The sequence below is a fragment of the Ylistrum balloti genome, unplaced genomic scaffold (assembly GCF_031769215.1).
Source record: "Ylistrum balloti isolate Yb309-2 unplaced genomic scaffold, AGI_CSIRO_Ybal_v1 Utg369724, whole genome shotgun sequence".
Classification (NCBI taxonomy): domain Eukaryota; kingdom Metazoa; phylum Mollusca; class Bivalvia; order Pectinida; family Pectinidae; genus Ylistrum; species Ylistrum balloti.
In genome coordinates, this window is record NW_026781942.1 from 2,729,991 (window position 1) to 2,743,012 (window position 13,022).

Here is a 13,022-nt window from a genome sequence, read left to right on the forward strand (position 1 = left end):
CTTGTTAATTGCCTAATCGTATTTATTATGACTTCATTTACAGACGCATCACCTTGATGTCACGTGCACATCATATATAAGCTTAATTTGTAGTATTAGTATTGTAGTATTGTAGTCTTACTTCGGAAAACTGGTATTTATAAAACTTACTCCTTGTGTTAAAACCTTAACTGACCACCGTGTTCACGTACACGTGGCCTAGTTTTCGGTTAATCTTGTGCCTGATGTCCCACAATGTTTGCATTATGATAAAGACGTTGTGTGTTATTTAGTGCACCGACACCTGTCCGTCGACAGAAATGTTAACTAACCACCACCAAGTACACAATAAGTACAGAAAAGTGTTTTGATTTCCATGATGTTACTTTATACGGTTTAATCCTGTTTGTCCCAAAACTGAAAATTTATAAATCCTGTTTGTCCCGAAATCCTGTGTGTTGTTATAACAGTACGGTACTGCAGTGTTGTTTTAACAGGTAAGGGAAGTTGTCCCAAAATTCATACAGGTAAATTAGTAGGTGGTATTTTGTAAAAATGTGTACATATATGTGTGTTTATTTCAGTTTGAAAAAAAAAATAAACAAATAGATATATAATATTATTTTAAGCATTTTGTTTTCTCTTAAACATTTCATCTGAAATTATCGTACTATTCAACGGGTTTGTGATTATTATTTTATACAAACTTATTCTGAACTCAAACTCATAATTAATCTATTTTAATGATTAAATAAGAAAATACATATCATGGATCTCATAAAAACCAATTAAGCCAGTTAAGGTTTTTAAATGAGTAATTAAGAGAACAACTATGATAGATTTGAATGTGAACAGTTAACTCCAAACTGAGTTTGAGATGAATACCCAAGCTACATGTCATCCTGCTTAGTGGAAATAGTGAATACCCAAGCTTAACGGAAGTACTTACATATCACAAGAGTTGGAAATGGACATTATCGTTGCAACTATGGCAAACTACCAAGTTCAAGTTGAATTCACAACCAACAAGCGTGGTGGTCGGACTCTACATCAAGCCGGATTTAGTTATATGGTGAAGAACAACTACCGAGATACAACCTATTGGAGATGCTGCATTAGAGACTGTCCAGCAACCATCAACACCAGAGACGACATTCCAATGAAGATGGGCCACCAGCACAACCACCAACCCAACCGATTTCAAGTAGAAGTAAAGAAGGTCATGAATAGTATAAAGAAGAGATGCAGAGAAGAACGTAAAGCCGTATCCGCCATCTCAATTGGTCGACCTACCAGTGGATACAACACCATTCACCGACTATGTCACAACCCAATGGATAGAAGGAGACCGACATGTTTGGAACCACTTCGACAACGACGGGCCGAGGACTACCAACAATCTTGAAGGATGGCACAGCAAACTCAAGAAGAGGATTCCACATGCGCACCCAAACATCTATCTGTTCATCCGTGTACTGAAAGACATCCAAGCTGCCAATGACATCAACCGGATTCAATGTGCAGCTGGAGGTTTACCTGTGCCAAAGAGATGACGCTATCGGAACCTGGCTGACCGCCTGATCCAATTGAAGACTCTCCTACAGAACGACGAGATCAACTTCATCAATTATGGAGACAGAACCACATATCTATTGCATATGGAGTGATAAAACTGTGAATATATCCAACAGTGTTATTCTTAGAACTATCTTAAAGTGTTTAATGGACCATCTTACAGTGTTTAATGTGTCTTCGTGCTAAATGGAATTATTTTGTAGTGTTCAAGTGTGATACAAAATGGAATCACCTTATAGTGTACAAAGAGAACAGTGCTTATTGGAACCATTTTACAGTAACAAAAAATAGTGTATTAGTGTTTATAAAGCTGCCTCTTCTTAAAGTGACATTAGTGCTAAGAATTTTTATTAATTGGAAACAATATGGAACAGAAATACTATTTGTATATATCTTGTTATTGTCAATATTATATAACTTATATAGGCTAAAAATGTTCATGCTATTTGATTTAAAACAAATATCTTTCAGTGCTTATTATGACCATTTTAAAGTAACAAATAGTGCAATGGATGTGTAAGTGTTGAGTAATGGAGACTATCTAATTTGTGCTATACTCGTAATGACTTATTCACCTGGATTTACCTGTATTTCACCTGGTACCTGTATTTCAAATAAAATGTCTAATGATCATAATTACCTGTTGTTTTCTTTGCCATTACTGGCTTATATACACAATTCCTGTTTGTCCCAAATTATTTTTTACCTGTTTTACCACTTTTGGGACAAACAGGACTACACCCTTTATACACGGCATTTGTATGCCCCAGGCCATATTCTGATTTGCTTTTCATACGTCAATATTTTCCCCCAGAATTATGACCTTTCAACTTTTAAAAATACTTGACTGTCTTGTCTAACTCTAGCGGGAATTCAAAAATAGTCTGCACGCAGAAAGCATTATCACAGACAGGATTTCAATCTTTACTTCATGACACATGAATACAACTTTAAACAAAGCCAATGACACTAAAAACTCCAACATTCTAATTTGTTTACGAGGGGTCATCCATATCACTTCGACATATCTAGTTCAAATGTACTTTAACCATTTTTCCCGATGGAATATTTTTCTTTATTTTATTGTTCGGGGGATGGTAGAATCAGCCGTCTCTTTCCATGGGTTCGACTGAAGGAAAGGTTAAAGGACTGGTCAATAGGTCATACAACATAACGAAAGGTGCAACATGGTTACCGAGTCCATCATTCGACTAACAAAAATTATATAAAACATGCAGAAATACTTAATTGAATTACAATTTTTCAAGTTTACGACGATTAGTTTTTTGCTCCATGTAAAATCATAATGTATGTATTACATATTCCGTCTGTTTAATATCCAGTGAATTCACCCATGTGTTTACGTGTATGTCACTAGAACAATACTTCCGTAAGCGTTTTTCATTGGCTGCACCAGTTGGAAATTGTTTATGATGTCTTAATACAGACAATGACATTACATGATAATTTGAAAATGGTACAATGAAATAGTTTCCTCTGTTTGTTTTTGCCCTTCGTATTTTTACTTTAAAACGTGTAGAAACAAAGTTTTTTTGTAATTATGTATTTAAAGGTATATGAATTGGTTTTCATTTCATATCGAGGTGTTTTGCATCTCGAAGTTAAATGTTTTCACCAAGGCTCGCAAAAATGAAATCACAGAACTTCATACGAAACGAAAATTTAATCCATACCCTTTATGTATTATGTATATCATCTTCTTATCTTGAATTCAACCATTAAATACAAACAAACATACAAAGAAAAAAAGCATATAAAGAAAGAAAGAAACAAACAAATTGAACTAATCCATGTTTCCTTCTCATACACAGATGGTCGTGTGAGAAGACGCTCCCCACATGCATTCCAATGAAAAAAACATGACTCAGCAACTGAGAACAAAACCATGTTTTACGTCTCTTCTTACTTGCAAAGCAGACAAATCGCTCGCCGAAGAAGTGTCACAAACAATCATTTCACAGGAAGTCAAAAATATCATTCCGCATGGCGAGAAAGAAATAGTTCCAATGGACTTGAGAGACGACCATTGTATATCAAATTTCATTGTGAAGGAGTTGGATACTGAAAGTCCAGGAATTATGGAGAGAATAAGAAAAGACGTTGTTTATAGAGAAAATGTGTTTCTCAGTTTAAGTATCTGTTGGTCATTTTTGTACTGGCAAGTATTGTTTTTAACCCCCCCCCCCCCACTCCACCCAACTCTAATCTAAAGACAATGTAAATACCAAATGGCCAACATAGATTTTTTTAGGTATTTCGTCCATTGATATACTGTCCGGTAATGATTACTTTTATCTTTTAAATGCTTTTCCATTCACTTCTTTTCAAAAAAGTATATCAGACAGTATTGTTTTTGTTGGAAATCACTTATGTGTATTTAACACCTTTTTTAACCAGGGTTGGGTGGCAGGACAGATTGGTCCGGCTCTTCCTGAACTTCAGGTCATCACTGGATCTTCGTTAGAAAAAGCATCAGCATTCCTAACAGCCGGAGCTATCGGTACCATGTTTGGTTCTTTACTTAGTGGAATACTCTTTGACCGGTTCGACAAACATCTAATTGTGTTTTCATCTACATTCTGTGGGTTTGTGATCTTTCTCATAATTCCTTGGTGTCACTGGTATGAATTGATGGTCCTTGTGCAGTTTTGTCGTGGCGTGTTTGGCGGAGGGCTTGATGCAGGTAAGGCTCACGTTTCTAGATAAATTATGTCGATAAGAGATCATGAGATAATATATTGTATATACATTTCTCCCTTGGAATGGGAAGAGAGGTTGGGGTAGGAGGGATGTCAACCATCGACGGAAGTTGAAAACACTCGGCAAGTCTCGCCTCTGGGCTGCATTTCTCAACACTTAGTTTTAGAACATTTTGTTGAGGTTTGTAACGTAGATAGAATAGAAATCCTCATGACATGACTAATAGAAGATTTGAGTGTGACGTTTCAATGACTACACAAGTCACCGACCAACTTTTTTCGGCTGTGCTATAATCCTATGTACACTATGGCCCAAAATAATGTGACGAGATGGTAAACAGATTATAGAAAAAAAACAGACAAGATGGTAACAATGCACTGTATAGTTATATTCCATATTTACAAACATCTGTTTACAAAATCACAAAACAAATAACAAAACAGAAAAGTGATGAAATACCTTATTATTTGACACAAATACATTTTTCAAGAATCTTGGAATGACGTTTACCACAATGAAATCCATTAGTGGTTATACTAAACTCGCTGAAATGACTCTCATAATTCTTATTATTTAACAATATTACACATAATTTTATCATATATCTGATGAAAAAACGGTTTTTAAGACTCTCTCTCTCTCTCTCTCTCTCTCTCTCTCTCTCTCTCTCTCTCTCTCTCTCTCTCTCTCTCTTGATTATTGCCATGAGCAAATTATATATACACGTTTTGAGAGAAGTAAAGATTTGAAAAGCTTACATTAAAGGATTCAACTAAAATCATTAATTTTGTTCACATTAAATAATTTTATTTAGAATTTTTTATTCCAAATGCGCTTGGAAAGACGCTTTCCCATGGAACGTTACAAACTGTCTCATATCGTAAAGGGGAAGTCTGTGATTTGATACCGTCATTACATTTTATCAGATTCTTCAGGACCTATTTATTCAATTTATTTTCACGTGTTTTAGAAGTAATTGCAAAATCATATTTAATCTTTTTAAAACTTTCAATTTTACGAAATTTTAATGCTTTGAATTTGATTTTGGTATAACCCAGCAGTCTGTGTGGCCATTGACTTTTTTACAGGACTCGTGAAATTCGGTCAGTATAAGCAGGTTCGTCTAGGTTTACATAGCCCCGCATGTCTTTATATATTTATTTACTGAGACAAGTTTTTCTCTCATATCTACCTGTTTAATATCGTTCTGCCCAGTGCAATACACCCAGGTTCACTGTTCTTGGATTACACACCCATCCAAGCAAAACAGGCACGCGCGCGTAGAAATATGAAGTGTCCTTTCCTATAATGACGTCATGTGAGCAAAAAGTTACTTGCAGTCACTATTTATACTTTGTTTTGGTTTCCTACGGCAAAGTTTGGGAGGAATAATTCAATTTCGATGTCCATTTTGTCGATTAACTGCTTTATACTATTTTCGTGTTATATGACGCCTTGGTAGTACATTACCAACATATCTTTTTCCGGTGTTTTAGAATGAGAACTGAGAGAAAAATATTCTTTCATATGTCTGAGAGAAGGATGGGATATTTCACCCTCGATATATAACCACTGTGTACTATGTTTCGTTTTATATATAACCACTGTGTACTGTGTGCCGTTTTATATATAGTTACGGCGTACTGTGTTTCGTTTTATATATAACCACAGTGTACTGTGTTTCGTTTTATATATAGTCACGGTGTACTGTGTTTCGTTTTATATATAGTTACGGTGTACTGTGTGCCATTTTATATATAACCACGGTGTACTGTGTTTCGTTTTATATATAACCACTGTGTACTGTGTTTTGTTTTATATATATTCACGGCGTACTGTGTTTCGTTTTATATATTACCAAGGTTTACTGTGTTTCGTTTTATATATAACCACTGTGTACTGTGTTCCGTTTTATATATAACCACGGTGTACTGTGTTTTGTTTTATATATAATCACGGTGTACTGTGTTTCGTTTTATATATTACTAAGGTTTACTGTGTTTCGTTTTATATATAACCACTGTGTACTGTGTTCCGTTTTATATATAGTTACGGTGTACTGTGTTTCGTTTTATATATAGTTACGGTGTACTATGTTCCGTTTTATATATAACCACTGTGTACTGTGTTTTGTTTTATATATAGTCACGGTGTACTGTGTTCCGTTTTATATATAGTCACTGTGTACTGTGTTCCGTTTTATATATAACCACGGTGTACTGTGTTTCGTTTTATATATAGTTACGGTGTACTATGTTCCGTTTTATATATAACCACGGTGTACTGTGTTTCGTTTTATATATAACCACTGTGTACTGTGTTCCGTTTTATATATAACCACTGTGTACTGTGTTCCGTTTTATATATAACCACGGTGTACTGTGTTTCGTTTTATATATAGTTACGGTGTACTATGTTCCGTTTTATATATAACCACGGTGTACTGTGTTTCGTTTTATATATAGTCACTGTGTACTGTGTTCCGTTTTATATATAGTTACGGTGTACTGTGTGCCGTTTTATACATAGTCACTGTGTACTGTGTTTCGTTTTATATATAACCACTGTGTACTGTGTTTTGTTTTATATATAACCACGGTGTACTATGTTCCGTTTTATATATAACCACTGTGTACTGTGTTCCGTTTTATATATAACCACGGTGTACTGTGTTTCGTTTTATATATAGTTACGGTGTACTGTGTGCCGTTTTATATATAGTTACGGTGTACTGTGTTTCGTTTTATATATAACCACTGTGTACTGTGTTTTGTTTTATATATAGTCACTGTGTACTGTGTTTCGTTTTATATATAACCACGGTGTACTGTGTTTCGTTTTATATATAGTTACGGTGTACTATGTTCCGTTTTATATATAACCACGGTGTTCTGTGTTTCGTTTTATATATAGTCACTGTGTACTGTGTTCCGTTTTATATATAACCACGGTGTACTGTGTGCCGTTTTATACATAGTCACTGTGTACTGTGTTTCGTTTTATATATAACCACTGTGTACTGTGTTCCGTTTTATATATAACCACGGTGTACTATGTTCCGTTTTATATATAACCACTGTGTACTGTGTTCCGTTTTATATATAACCACGGTGTACTGTGTTTCGTTTTATATATAGTTACGGTGTACTGTGTGCCGTTTTATATATAGTTACGGTGTACTGTGTTTCGTTTTATATATAACCACTGTGTACTGTGTTTTGTTTTATATATAACCACGGTGTACTATGTTCCGTTTTATATATAACCACTGTGTACTGTGTTTCGTTTTATATATAACCACGGTGTACTGTGTTTCGTTTTATATATAGTTACGGTGTACTGTGTTCCGTTTTATATATAACCACGGTGTACTATGTTTCGTTTTATATATAACCACTGTGTACTGTGTTTCGTTTTATATATAGTTACTGTGTACTATGTTCCGTTTTATATATAAACACGGTGTACTGTGTTTCGTTTTATATATAGTTACGGTGTACTATGTTCCGTTTTATATATAACCACTGTGTACTGTGTTTCGTTTTATATATAGTTACTGTGTACTGTGTTTCGTTTTATATATAGTTACGGTGTACTGTGTTTCGTTTTATATATAACCACTGTGTACTGTGTTTTGTTTTATGTATAACCACGGTGTACTGTGTTTCGTTTTATATATAACTACGGTGTACTGTGTTCCGTTTTATATATAACCACTGTGTACTGTGTTTCGTTTTATATATAGTTACTGTGTACTGTGTTTCGTTTTATATATAGTTACGGTGTACTGTGTTTCGTTTTATATATAACCACTGTGTACTGTGTTTTGTTTTATATATAACCACGGTGTACTGTGTTTCGTTTTATATATAACTACGGTGTACTGTGTTTCGTTTTATATATAGTTACGGTGTACTGTGTTTCGTTTTATATAAAGATACGGTGTACTCTGTTTCGTTTTATATATAACCACTGTGTACTGTGTTCCGTTTTATATATAGCCACTGTGTACTGTGTTTCGTTTTATATATAGTTACGGTGTACTATGTTCCGTTTTATATATAGTCACTGTGTACTGTATTCCGTTTTATATATAACCACTGTGTACTGTGTTTCGTTTTACATATAGTCACGGTGTACTGTGTTTCGTTTTATATATAGTTACGGTGTACTGTGTTTTGTTTTATATATAGTCACTGTGTACTATGTTTTGTTTTATATATAGTCACTGTGTACTGTGTTTCGTTTTATATATAGTTACGGTGTACTGTGTTTCGTTTTATATATAACCACTGTGTACCGTATTCCGTTTTATATATAACCACGGTGTACTGTGTTTCGTTTTATATATAGTCACTGTGTACTGTGTTCCGTTTGATATATAGTTACGGTTTACTGTGTTTCGTTTTATATATAGTCACGGTGTACTGTGTTTCGTTTTATATATAGTTACGGTGTACTGTGTTTTGTTTTATATATAGTCACTGTGTACTATGTTTTGTTTTATATATAGTCACTGTGTACTGTGTTTTGTTTTATATATAACCACTGTGTACTGTGTTTTGTTTTATATATAGTCACTGTGTACTGTGTTTCGTTTTATATATAGTTACGGTGTACTGTGTTTCGTTTTATATATAGTCACTGTGTACTGTGTTTTGTTTTATATATAGTCACGGTGTACTGTGTTTCGTTTTATATATAGTCACTGTGTACTGTGTTTCGTTTTATATATAACCACGGTGTACTGTGTTTCGTTTTATATATAGTCACTGTATACTGTGTTTCGTTTTATATATAGTTTCGGTGTACTGTGTTCAGTTTTATATATAACCACGGTGTACTATGTTTCGTTTTATATATAACCACGGTGTACTGTGTTTCGTTTTATATATTACCAAGGTTTACTGTGTTTCGTTTTATATATAGTTACGGTGTACTATGTTCCGTTTTATATATAACCACGGTGTACTGTGTTTCGTTTTATATATAGTCACTGTGTACTGTGTTTCGTTTTATATATAGTTACGGTGTACTGTGTTTCGTTTTATATATAGTCACTGTGTACTGTGTTTTGTTTTATATATAGTCACGGTGTACTGTGTTTCGTTTTATATATAGTCACTGTGTACTGTGTTTCGTTTTATATATAGTCACTGTGTACTGTGTTTCGTTTTATATATAGTTACGGTGTACTGTGTTTCGTTTTATATATAGTCACTGTGTACTGTGTTTTGTTTTATATATAGTCACGGTGTACTGTGTTTCGTTTTATATATAGTCACTGTGTACTGTGTTTCGTTTTATATATAGTCACTGTGTACTGTGTTCCGTTTTATATATAACCACGGTGTACTATGTTTCGTTTTATATATAACCACGGTGTACTGTGTTTCGTTTTATATATAGTTACGGTGTACTATGTTCCGTTTTATATATAGTTACAGTGTACTGTGTTTCGTTTTATATATAACCACGGTGTACTGTGTTTCGTTTTATATATAGTTACGGTGTACTATGTTCCGTTTTATATATAGTTACAGTGTACTCTGTTTCGTTTTATATATAGTCACGGTGTACTGTGTTTTGTTTTATATATAGTTACGGTGTACTGTGTTTCGTTTTATATATAGTCACTGTGTACTGTGTTCCGTTTTATATATAGTTACGGTGTACTGTGTGCCGTTTTATACATAGTCACTGTGTACCGTGTATCGTTTTATATATATTCACGGTGTGTTGTGTTCCGTTTTATATATAGTTACGGTGTACTATGTTCCGTTTTATATATAACCACGGTGTACTGTGTTTCGTTTTATATATAGTTACGGTGTACTGTGTTTCGTTTTATATATAGTTACGGTGTACTGTGTTTTGTTTTATATATAACCACGGTGTACTGTGTGCCGTTTTATATATAGTTACGGTGTACTATGTTCCGTTTTATATATAACCACGGTGTACTGTGTTTCGTTTTATATATAGTTACGGTGTACTGTGTTTCGTTTTATATATAGTTACGGTGTACTGTGTTTCGTTTTATATATAGTTACGGTGTACTGTGTTTTGTTTTATATATAACCACGGTGTACTGTGTGCCGTTTTATATATAGTCACGGTGTACTGTGTTTCGTTTTATATATAGTTACGGTGTACTGTGTTTTGTTTTATATATAACCACGGTGTACTGTGTGCCGTTTTATATATAGTCACGGTATACTGTGTTTCGTTTAAGTTTTTATAACGATAATGCTTAGATACAAATAAAAGAATTTAATACTAAGTAGTGTAAGTATAAATGCTAAAATCTGTCTGCTCCCAATAAATTTTTGAATTGCGAAACAAATTAAGGCCTGTTGGCCGCGGATATGAGTGCTCGAGACATATGACACCATACCAACCGGGGAATCGAACTCCGGTCGCCTTAGTGAAAGGCGAGTTCGCATACGCATCAACTGTACCACCAAAACTTACTTTTACAATTGTGCTTTAATTTTAATATATTTTACCATTCATTGTCAAAATGTAGATGTGATATTGTAATGTAAAGTTTAAACAATTAGACTTCAAAAATAATATTCCTATTTGTGTTTTTTCAGCACTTCCATTTTCAGGAAATTCGAAATCAAATAAATGAATTACAATGACTTTCAGATGAAAACTGAAATTACACATACTTGTACTTACAAAAAAGCAAGTATTGGTATCTACAACACTGGTTTACTTTTGTTTTGGCATTTGGAACATTGAAAGCAACTGTCGCAAACAAAAAATCGCAATAAAGTTTAAAACGATGAAAATCCCTGGACACCCACATTTGATGAATCTTACAACAGGATGTAACTCATAACGTTGATTTTCTATTTGGTTAGGTGGGAATGCTCTACTGGTATGGATATGGAAAGATGATGGCCGTTCCTTCATGCAAGCCATACACTTCGCTTTTGCGATGGGTGGAATAATCTCGCCAGTGGTGATAGTACCATTTCTTTCAACATATTATGATAAAATAAGGAGAAATACTTCGAGTTTATTAAATCCGGAATTTAATATATCTGGTTATCAATTATATACAACTATCCCAAGTCATAATTATGAATATTTGGACAAAATCAACAATACGGCAACTTCAGTTCCTATATCATCGTATGCTGACGAACCTGGACATTCTAAATTGTATTTGGATTTTCTTATTACGTCAGCATTACACCTGTCATGCGCATCTCCTATTTTTATATTGTCTATCCGGAAGAAGAGGCAAAAAAGATTTACAAAAGAGATAAAAGCTGTGGAAGTGGGTGTCAAAAGTCAACGTAAACTGCGCGACAATTTGAACGTTCTTGCACTTGCGACTATTTGCTTGTTTTTAGGACTACACGTCGCTGTAGAAAATACGTTCAACTACCTCCTGGTAACATTTTGCGTAAGGCAGATGAAGTGGTCAAAAGTCCAAGGCTCTTTTGCTACGTCTTTATTTTGGGCAACATTCGGAACAGGTCGTTTTCTAGGAATATGGCTGATAAAAATATTCAATCCAGCAGTTTTGATTGGCGTATTTACAGTTTCGGTATGATTCGTCTTTTTAGCGTTGGTCGCGTTTTCATATCATTTTATTGATGCCGGTATATGGACATGCGCAGTGAGTGCTGGAGCGGCGATGTCGATCATTCTCCCTACTGTGTTTACTTGGACAAATGAGAATCTGATCCCGATGACAGGAAAAGTGGCATCTCTTATGATGATATCTGCCTCCTGTGGGGCGATGATCAACCCAATATTGTTGGGATATCTCGTGGAAAAGTTTTCGCCGATGTGGTTTGCCTATCTGTTGCTAGGTGATAGTATGGCCGCAATAGGTGTTTACATTATCCTGCTTTTCATGGCAAGGAGACAAACACAGTTCTATGAAGAAACAGCACCTGTAGATGTGACAATGGAAAATGCCGATGAGGCGATGAATTAGTCATTAATGGCGATGTTATTTTCCAGTAAACAGCCTAGTTATGATATGCAAACGGAAACCGGGTTTGCAATGTCACAAAAATAGATGAGATGACGTCACTTCTTTCAACAGATGACGTCGTGTTAGAAAGGGACAACTGAAGTATCTCTTAGAGTTATTGCAATGGTACGGTAAGGAAAGACAATTCTGGTAAAACTTTGGACATTTGGCTGATATATTCATTTATTCACATGAAAAATTGTAAGGGTAGGAAAGACTAGTTCTGAGAGTTTTTTCATACCAGATTAACCACCAGTATTTCCTGTAGAACAAAATGAGTACAGTCGCTATAAATAGACGTATCATCATTCCTGTTGTGCTAAATGTGGTTGCACGATGAATTGCATCAATAAATTACAAATAGACAAGTATTCACAACACTGTGTGTGTGTGTGTGTGTTTCTTTGTTTTTTTCGTGAGTTGTATAATTTATCATGGTATTCTGCGTCTCCAACGGCTATATCGCTGTGACACAAGGGAAATAACTCTAGATCAAAATGTGTTAAGGAAAAGGCAATGCAATGCAAAATAACATTTATGTCAATGCTGTGGGCTTTTTTAAGAATAGACAAAAACTCACCCAATTTTCACTTCAGTATATAAAACTTGCGTTCAGTTTGCCGGTAATAAATAAAAAAAGTGCTTTTTTACGTATCACTGTCTCGATGCAAGTACTTTTTACGTATCACTTTCTCGATGCAAGTACTTTTTTACGTATCACTTTCCTTATGGTGTTGTTCAGTCA

General features: G+C 34.5%; 1 pseudogene; it reads left to right on the forward strand.

The window, feature by feature from the left end:
• The first annotated feature begins 1,552 nt into the window (after positions 1–1,552).
• Positions 1,553–12,238, forward strand: LOC132565523 (sodium-dependent glucose transporter 1B-like; annotated as a pseudogene).
• The last annotated feature ends 784 nt before the right edge of the window (positions 12,239–13,022 follow it).